This window comes from Poecilia reticulata, linkage group LG18 (assembly GCF_000633615.1).
Source record: "Poecilia reticulata strain Guanapo linkage group LG18, Guppy_female_1.0+MT, whole genome shotgun sequence".
Lineage (NCBI taxonomy): Eukaryota > Metazoa > Chordata > Actinopteri > Cyprinodontiformes > Poeciliidae > Poecilia > Poecilia reticulata.
Window position 1 is genome coordinate 17788424 of NC_024348.1, and position 10913 is coordinate 17799336.

Below are 10913 nucleotides of genomic sequence, written 5' to 3' on the forward strand. Positions count from 1 at the left end.
AAATTATTTTATTATCTCTCAAGTTGAACATGTAGAAAGTACAAGCAGCTGATACAGTTAGCCATGCTAACTTTGTTACTACTAACAATAAAATTGTTAGCTTTATATAATTTCACCTACTAAGACAGCGGTATGAAGCTTTCACAAATAATAGTTAATAATAATTCATGGCAAAAAGGCTGTTAAATCATGCTACCAAGTAATTTTGTTTCTAAATAAATTCACTTCCAAGCTTATTTACTAACGTTTAACACACAAGAAGCATATTTATGTTTAAAACTAATATTAAGATATCTTAAGAAGGCAAATACATCACAACAGGAACACGTGGCAAAACCACAACAGCACAAGGGCCAGTACCTGTGTGTTTTATTACTATTGGCTGCAACACCAGCAGCAGATAATGGTCAAGTAAAAGCATCAGATCATGACCCAAAACACTGGATCTGAATCTTTTCCATTAAAATCTGCTTACAGGGAAACTACTTTAAATATTCCTTCCATCAAATCAGACACAAAAGCAGCTCACTGTGTATAAAACAACATCAGAGAGAAATTATGCTCCAGTTTTGCACTTTAGCCGTATGAAAGGGTGCATTTATTAGACAAGAATGCTTCATTTGAAGTTCAAACAAAACATACTCCATCTGCACATTGGTAAACAAACCGCAGCTTCACAAAACCTCATTTTAATCCCGACAACCACTGCAGACAAACACGCAGAACAGAGAACGTCAGCTGGTGAAATTAATTACATTTCATTTCTGTTTGCTGCAGAATAACCATGGAGCCGATTTAAATCTGAATTAACAAAAGGGGAGAATGAGTGAATGAGAGAAAAACAGAGGGGAGAGATAAGTAATTGTTTTCCTCATTACTTGATTTGTTGCTGTAAGGCCTTGTAATTATTGTGGTTGGGCTGCACTTAATTGCCGTTAGAGGTTGAAAGTTGAGGCTAAACAGAGAAATGAGGGTGACAGAGAAAAATAAAGAAATAAAGGAGGGATTAACAAGAAGAAAAGCAGAAAGCTGAGTGAAAGGATTGGTAATTATTGGAGCTGCTTTAAATAATAAGTGTTTAACAAACCAAAGTAAAGAGGTAGCGCAAAATAAACGTTTTGCTCGTGACCCGACGTGACATTTGAAAAGAAAAGCCGTTTTCACACGCAGAGCTCAGCGATGACGACGGCGAGTCCCCGAGAACCCGCCCGGCGTCGGATCAAGAGCAGTTTCTAAGCTTGTACACCTGGCGCCCGAACAGAACAACGTCGTTTCAGGAGCTTTAGGACGAATATGCAAACGATCACCACAGGACGCCTGCGATTCAAAGGAACCGGCTGAGCCGTTTCAGTGACCTGGAATAACTCGGGGATCTGTCCGCTTCCACGAGAAGTTTAGCGATAAACAAACCTCGCTGATCTCATTACAGGAGCAGCGCCATCAGAGAGGAGGCCCGGCTCGAAAAATCAATGGGATTGTATGAATAAAACAAACACGCCAGTCGGGGCAGCAGCTTCTAAACAAGACACAGAACTACAGACGGGATTTTATTTACAGCATTACAGACGAAAACAGACGGCGCCTGATGCAGCCGCTCGCTTTAATGTTCAATTCACCGTCTTTAATTAATGCCGTTAATCCTGGCTGTGGTCTTTTGCATCCATGCATCTCTGTCAATCAGATTTATTTATTTATTTAGTTATTTTTAACCTAAAGAAGAAAAAAAAAACACAATTTTGATAAAGAATGAAAAGCATAACAAGACAAAACTAAAATTCCTACACAAAGTTTAGACCAAAAAAGTGAAGGTAGGATCATAAGTTCATTATACTTTTTCTTTTTTATGCATAGCATCAAAACAGCTGAGTCCTTTCTGTATACATATTTTTTAAACGCATCTCCGAGGAAATCCAGCTGAGTCTGCAGACAAACTCAAAACAGAGTCTTAAAGATCAACGGCTTTAAAAAGTGTGAATATTCTTCATCTTTATCTTGTTCCTGCGGTTAAAAGTCCGTTTGAAAAGAGACTAGAGAAAGTCTCTAGTTTTCTCTGACTACCCCTCCCCCACATGTTGCTGCACACTGATATTTGATGTGAAAAAAGCTCCCATATTTTTCCATGATATGCAAAAATACAAAAAAAAAAAAAAAAAAAAAGAACAACGGCTTTAAAAAGTGTGAATATTCTTCATCTTTATCTTGTTCCTGCGGTTAAAAGTCCGTTTGAAAAGAGACTAGAGAAAGTCTCTAGTTTTCTCTGACTACCCCTCCCCCACATGTTGCTGCACACTGATATTTGATGTGAAAAAAGCTCCCATATTTTTCCATGATATGCAAAAATACAAAAAAAAAAAAAAAAAAAAAAGAACGAAAACATCACACCAAACACTCTTATTCAGGAAGTACAGTTTTAGAACTACTTTTAGGTTTTAACTTGATGTCTGGGAAACAACTACAGGCTGACCAGCTGATCAGATAACTAAAATAATTAACTATCGTTAAATTTAATCTTGAGAACTACTCCTATATTTATCATGGTTGTTTTATTCTGAATATCAAAATGAAAATAAACAAATGGCAAATCCAAGATGATTATGTTTCACTTCCTCTCTGTCAAACAGCCAGACATGTAAGATAAAGGATTTCTTACTTTTTAATTTCCACAAAGTCAAAATGTCAGATTTAGATTGTATGCAGCAAAGACACACACTTCATTCAGAAGCTTCAGGTTACTTTTAGCTTTAAGATATTCTCAGAAAATGTTCATCCTTTCAACATTTTTTTGACCCCTAGACAGAAAACGTGCTATATGTCAGAACAAATAAAAACTACCAACAATCAAAACTCACCACTTTTACGACTGTCTGATTTTGTCATCTGCAGTTTAATGAAAGTTCACCAAACATGCACTCCAGCATCAACTGATGCCGATTCATCACTGAACCCCACAGACCAAACACTGCTTCCCTTCAGCACAGAGAAAACTTGTTTTCTTCTATTTCTGAGTTAATGACGGATCTAGTTTGTCTTTTCTGTATGCAGATGCCTCTTCCTGCAGTTCGGTCATAAACACTTCTTCCTGCTCAATTTACCTCCATTTCTGTTCTTATGCATTTCCTCTGCTGCTTTCAGTTTTCTGATGCCTTCCTTGGTCCACAGTGATGTTTTCCTACGACAACCTTCCTCTTGTTTGTACTTCTTCAGGATTTAAGACGCAGCTGACTAGAAATCAGTTTCTTTTGCTGTATTTCACGTTGATCCTCCTTCTTGGAGGAGTTTTAAGATCCTCTGCACCGTTTCAACCAATAGTTCTCTTGTTGGGCCGTGTTTGCTGTCCGTCAGATGCGATAAACCTTTAGGGTAGTTTACCTGCAGATGCATTTGCACAGAAAAACCTGTGCAGGTATTTGTTTAAACACAGCCTCTTAAAATGCTTAAACTGCCTAGTTTAATAGTTCAAACACAACTGCATTAATATGCATTCACACTACTGGAAAAGCCAACTTCAAAAGGCTTTCTTATCTCTGTTCTATGTTTTACAGCCAATCAGTGGCAAGGAAAATTAATTTGGCTGCTTTGGAAAAGCCACATGGATATTTATAGTTTCCCAAGCTGCATTTTCTGTAGGATATTTTAGATATGCTCTACAAAAACATTTTTCACCAATCTGGAATCAAATTCCACAAAACAACCTACAAATATTAAGGTGTAAGAGTGAGAAAATAAAGTTTAGCAGAGTCAAATTACTGACTCGGCAGCTTGAAAAGTAAGAAATCTATATTTTCGTCCAGGCTTGTGCAGCTTAGTGAGAATTGCCTCACTGTTTTATGCTGAGAGTCTGTTTCACAGCTTTGTTTTTAAAAATCTGCACACAGAAACAACGCCGGCCGTTGTGTCACATCTTTAATAATGCAGCATGAAGGGGCGATAAAAGACGAGCATCTCAAACATAAACGATGCAGAACTAAGTACAACTGAGAACACCGAATATTTCAGCAGAAGTACAACTCTGACGCCACAAAACCGTTACGTTGACGAGCGCAATATTAACTCATGCATTGAGCTTTTTATTATCACGCTGTATGCAACAGCAGTCAAACAGGAGGATTTAGCTCCCCAGCCTGTATTTGTGGGTTTATTCTCTTGCCCTTAAAATATACTACCAGAAACCATAAAACTCCCAGACCTCTGTTCGAAAATTTCATAAACAAGTTTTATTACTGTCTAGATAAAACTACAGGGAGGCGCTGCTTTTCCTGAGAGATAATCATGTTCCCAGCGAGGGAAGAGAGGTTTTTATTTTTTGAATATATAGGAAGAAACAACCGGCACTATGCACAGCGTCTCGCTACGAAGAGGCGCGTAGGAGAGAGAGACAGAGAGAGAGAGAGAGAGAGAGAGAGAGAGAAAAGGCTGTAGCTGAGGGATTTGGGCGGCTGTGCTGTTCTGCCAAGCCTGCAGCTACAAACCCTGGACCAAAACAAAGAGATCAGTGCAATAAGAGCAGCAACGCTTCAAAAACATGGGCAGCTTTCTGCACAAACTCCTTTTCTATGCACACAATGCAGCAACTCGACATGCATGAAAGCGGCTTTTATGGAAAGTATATTAATTTAAATTAAAACAAAAGAGTCGAGTCAAAGCCAAGCCACTTCAGAGTCATGAGGTAATAAAAAAAAACAAACAAGCTGATTTCAAGCTGATCTTTGACCTGCTTTGGTCTCCTCTAACTGTCTAACTTGAAAGAAGTGTGTTTATACAAGTCAAAGTATCTCTTATGGCATTTCTCTAAAGTAAAAGATCAAAAACAAATAGTGTGAAAGGCAAGTTTTGTTGATTGAAAGTGCAGCCAGCTCCAGTAGGAACATTTAATGTCTCTCCTAAGTTAAAACAACGTGGTAGAAAAAGAAATGGATTCAATTTTCCTCATTGGCTGTGCAATGAAACATGGCCAGACATCAGAAATCGGCATATGCTTTGCAGTCAGGCTACTGACATATCTTTTTTTATTCCTCTGCAGAAGCCGGTGGCTGACTCAGAGTCCAGGCGAAACAGACAACAGATTAGCTTGTGAGATTCTGGCTGTGATAAATATTTTTGTACATTTGCAGCGCTCATTATTTCCATCTTTGTATGAATTTCCTGAGGATTTCCGAACAGATGTTGGGCTGAAGTTCCTTCGCCGGGAGACGAGACTATTTGTTTGGCAAGATCCGGACCGATTAGGCGTTTTCCTCTTTCTGTAGAGAAACTGATGCGTCCTAAAACTCCGAAACCCTCTTTGTTTTCTCACTCACAAATTCTGGTTTGATTTGACTCAAAGAATCTGGATAAGAGCCCTTTCTTTGAGAGAATGAAAACTTTTAAACATATTAGTAGTATTCTTAAAAATATAAAAAACTCCTCGTTCCTAATCATAGAAGTAGGCTGAACAATTAGATTGAGTATCTTTGGATTATTTTTAAAATTTTAAATCATTGGGAAATGGCAAATATAAAGCTTCATTACCTGCAACTCATTTGACTGGTGTTCAATCTTTTGATAAATAAATATAAGCTTTGATAAATATCTATAATCGCTTCTTTAAACCAATCCAGCCAAATTTGCCGTAATGCGATTATGCGACACTTTGCGCCATCTGAAAAGTGTCAATGGTTTCTGAAAGGGGAGACGTTGCGCTTTGCGCCCAAACTCGGGTTATTACGGTAATTTCAGTCCCGCCATAATAACAGCTACAAAGTTGCTTTAAAAGTCCATTAAAAGTGCCAACTTTGCATTATTTGGTAAGTAATGAGACTTCAGTGCAAAGCTGGCACTTTTAATGGACGTTGTTGATTAATTTCACTTCCTGCTAATGAAATTACCGTAATAACCCGAGATTGGCTGGAAAGTGCAACGTTTCCTCTTTCAGAAACTGTAATGCATTAAGGGTGTCATTATTTACCGAATGAAACTTCATGACAGCAGTTATAAACATTCATAACGACTCCTTCATGTTTATAACAGGTGTTATGTCACGTTTATGGCAGCGTCATGTCAATATTCACACCTCTTCAATAACGTGTTACCTCTGACTAATTCTGAGGCTTTTTATGTAGATTGATACGATTTGAAGTAACTGATTGCTGCAAACTAATATAATTTTCAGCCGTTTAGATGAGAAAAGTGCTAAACTCTTCACATAATAATATGAATAAATTTAGCTAGGCTTGCTAAGTTATGCTACTTGTATAAAATTTGCTGATTATCCATCACAGCTTTCCAACAGTTTGTAAAACTGGTCATGAGATACAAGAGAAAATGTCGTAATAACCAGAGTTTTCTCTGTTTCTCTCAAGTACATTATTTGTTCCAAAGGAAGACGAGTTGAACTGAAAGAGTTACTTTATGAAAACCAGAAAAGAAAAACACTAATACTCTCCACAAAAAGCTTGTTTATGTAAAAACGTGTTTATATTATGTACGCATCAGAATCCCAACAGTAATAATGTCATTTTAGCAGCAGTAGCAATAGTTGCTGCTTTTCTGTTTGAATTGAAATGAATTACATCACGTTATGTGTATCATATTTTATCTGAAGGCCATCATACAGTCTCCAGTTGACCCAAACCTACAGAGTTACCTCTAGAAACCAGTTAGTTTGGTAAAAAATAAAATAAAGAAAGTAAAACAGAAGCAGTCTGCATCCAGTAGCATTTCTAAGCCTATTTCATTGTTTAAATTGTGTTTATTATCTTTGGAAGTAGCGGGGCGGCGTTCCCCTCCTGAGCTATTTAACCCAGTGATGCTATTCCACGAAATCAGTGAGAAATAAAGCTCGTGTCTCCCTAAAGCTGGAAAGTAGCAGCAACTAGTAATAACTACATAAAGTATTTCATTAGCATCCAAAGCGCTTTCAAGGAAAAAATGGAAACAACTGGAAGTAGAGGAGAAGAAAGGGTTGTAACTTGTTTCTTTAGAGGTGGGCCTCGGGGCATTTTGATTTTCCAAACTTTTCTGAATTTTCCTCTTTTTTGTTTTGAGTCGTCTTCATTTATAATTTACACATGTGAACAAATCTAATGAGCATAAAGGGAGAAGCAATCAAAAGGTATAAATAAAACAAGAAATGAGAATGAGATCATTCAAGCCGCAGTTGAAAAGACAGAAACACTATTAAAACGCGACGGGTTTGTCCTTTTCCCCGTTGCAGCAGATCAATGCGTTCATTAGCATGCTGCTCCGTCCGCCTGCAGCCGTTACGCACGCACACCCACACACACATGCACGCACACCCATGCACACACACACACGCGCGCATGCGCACACACACACACGTGCGCACGCACACCCTCAACTTTCCCTCTCTGTTGTCCGTAATCATATGCAGCACACACACTTTGAACTCCCCCTTTCGGACCACTTAGTATCCCTTCCTCTTTTCCCCACCAGTCGACGTGCCGCTCTCCGTTACGCCGCACAAACACTCCGGGGGCCTCCTCTCATTCGGATGCCACTCTGCTGAAAGAGCTCTGCTAGCGGCATGCAGAACACGCACGCTTTCATGCTCGGGATGATTATGGCTTCCATCTCCAAATAATTTGTATAATATGAATTCATGCACATTCACACGCCCTTATATTCACGCAGGAAAGTCTTTTCTTTCTCGTCGCAAACTGAAAAACAGATTTGACGCTCGCACATCCTCTAGCTGAACAGTTTTACCCAAATTGGAATAATTTTAAGTCGAACCCCAGACACTCCTGCCTCTCCGTGCCGACAGCTCATTAACTTATCTTCTCTAAACTCCCCCTCAGAAACGACGATCTGGCCGTGTTTGTTCTCACTTTTGCTCCCCGTCTGTTTTATTGGGACTCTGCTCACAGCTGGTTATCATTGTTGATGCAATCAGCTTGGGAGGTGATTACCAAAACACCGTCAGCCAAGAACAAATCTCTCCAAATGTTCATTCAACTGCAAACGGCTAAAAAACAAACATAACAATAACTTTAGAATATTTCGACTGGTCATTTAGAGTACCAAAAAAAAAAAAAAAAGTATTAGGTGATATTCTGAAGATCCGATTCTGCATCTTAATGCTTTTTTGTATTTTCATTTAAAGGTACAGTGCACATTATTAAAAAATAAAATAAAAAAATAAAAGTACGATTTAGCCCTGAAGGATAATTTCCATCTGCAGTCGCAACCGGTAGGTTGGCGGTTTAGAATAAGATTAAATCAGGATCTATTAAAGTTGATGTAAGTCAGTCCTGTTGCCATGGTTACCGCCATGCTGAAATCATTTGTTTGCATTGAAGTGGTTTACAGGTGAGGATGTTTCTGCAAGTACATTCAACATAATTAATCGGATCACGAAGAACTGTAAGGAGACGGGTTCACGAAAAGGGTTTTCCACTGGTTGGGTTTAGATTGATGGTGTAAATCTGAACCCAGATTAAAAATGATTTGCTTCATGTTCAGGTCAGGTTTGAGCTCCTGTGGCGCGATTAATAAGGCTAAAGTCCTGACAGAAAACCAAACGAGGATGCACCATAATCTACTCGTTCTTGTCTAAATGGAGAAAACAGAAAATAAGGCCTTCATCAGATTGAAACAAGTGCAGCACCCAGTAAATGCAGAGCCCGACCTGCTCCAGTCCCATCAGTCACAGAGGATCTGCACTTGACTCACGCTGCGATAAAAACAAGCCACAAAATGGAGCTGGGGCATTTTCAATAAAAGCTAAAAATGAGACAAATTATTAAAATTATTGACTAAAAATGTTAATTAAGAGACTTTGGACTTGGGCCTTTATCTAAAGTTAATGAGTCGGATTGGGCTTGGACACAACATTGACGGTCTTGGGGCAAGTTGGACGTTTTTTAGGCTGGATCCAAACTCTATTAAGCGGTGCCAAACCATTTTTAGTACCTATTTTTGAAAACTCATCATCAGAAGACTATCGGTCACTGACTGGCTACAGCAGGGGCGTCAAACTCTAATCAAGATCCTGAATGCTCTTAAAGGGCCGGTTCCCACAACAGGTTGATAAAACCTGTTCACAAACTGTTAAAAGTATCAATTAATTCTTAAATTAAATATTACTGAACGTCTTTTCAGTCCCTCCAGGACTGTGTGATTCTTTTTGTGATTTCTTGCAATAAAACAGTGTCTGTGGTACTAAATTGGAAATGTTTCCGATATTTGTGCTTATTTAAATGCTGTATAGATTGTGGACTATAATCTGACATCAATTTAGGCCGAGGTAGATGTTTAGTACAAGAAAGAAAGTTTTTGACAATTTTTGAGAAAAATCTGCAATAAACTCCCAATTATTAGTGCAAAAAAGAGCGGGGATTTGTTGATTTTTGTGTGAATTTCCACTATAATTCTCAAGAATCTGTAGGAACTGATTGATGTAATTTGGCAGCAAACAGATAAAAACAACATTAATTTGATTAATAACATAACGTTTAAGCTCACTTAGTGCTAGTCTAGAATCTAGTGGGCCACATAAAAACCTGTGGTGGGCCGGATTTGGCCCACGGGCCTCGTGTTTGACACCTGTGTGCTATTTGGTGGATTCCCAAGAGTGATTCATTTTCAATAGACGCATCATCTTTAGAACTACAGCATCTATTAGATGGGAAGCCTTCAAGGCTTTTATATGGGGTCAAATGATAAGTTACACAAGAAATAAGACAAATAGAAACTTCCTGGAGATGGTAAAACTTAAAGAACAAATTAAAGAGACTGAGCTTGAGATAAATGTAAAGGATTCTAAAGAAAAGCAACAAAAACTAATATTAAGGGCAAAATATAACAAACTATCTACTAACAAAGCTTCATCAGAGATATTCAAGCTGAAACAATCCTACTACGATCAAGGAGAAAAGGCAGGAAAGCCTCTAGCCTGGCGCATTAAAGCTATGCAGAATGAAAGGGCAATAAATGAAATTACAACTGAAAATGAAAATATTTCTGAGCCTCTAAAAATTAACGATCTCTTTAAAGATTATTACTCAAAATTATATACATCTAAAGGACACATATCACAAATATCACTTGATTCATTTTTTAACTCTATAAATATCCCCACACTTATAGAAACGGTTAAATCAGAGCTGAATATCCCGATATCTATAGATGAACTTTCAAATGCAATAGATAAATTTAAATCAGGGAAAATACCCGGTCCGGATGGGATCCCTTTGGACCTTTATAAAATATTTAAAAACAGACTACTACAGCGCCTCTACAATAGGCTTGCAGAAAGATAAAACCCTTAAAGAATTACCTCCTTCTCTACGAAATGCAATCATAACAGTACTACCTAAACCTGGAAAACCTCCCGCCAGATGCGAATCTTTTCAACCAATCTGTCTTATAAATTCTGACATAATATCTAAGGTACTAGCACTTGGGCTTGAGAAATGTTTACCATCTCTTTCTGAACCTGATCAGAACGGATTCATAAAGGGGCGGCAAGCTAAATATGAACATCCCGATACTGCTTTACTTTCACTTGATGCAGAAAAAGCATTCGACAGAGTGGAACATAATTATCTATACAATGTTTTATCTCAATTTGGCTTGGGTAGTTATTTCATAACCTGGATTAAAATAATTTATAATAAACCCACAGCCTCAGTTATAACGAATAATAATATATCTGATTCATTTAATCTAGCTAGGGGAACACGTCAAGGGTGTCCCCTCTCACCCCTCCTCTTTATTCCTGCAATTGAACCATTGGCTTTTGCCATAAGCAACAATCAAAACATACAGAATATAAAATCAGAATAAAAAGTATTGAATCTAAAATTAGACTATTTGCAGATGACATTATTTTAATGATGTTTAATCTGAAGTCCTCAATCCCTCAACTACTTAAAACCATCCTTCCTTCCTTCCTTCCTTCCTTCCTTCCTTCC

The 10913-nt window shown here is 38.0% G+C and overlaps 1 protein-coding gene across 2 annotated transcripts in view; it reads right to left on the reverse strand.

Moving 5' to 3' along the window:
- The window catches only part of pcxb (pyruvate carboxylase b), a 391361-nt gene that overhangs the window by 81414 nt on the left and 299034 nt on the right, over positions 1–10913 (reverse strand). The window lies entirely within an intron of this gene.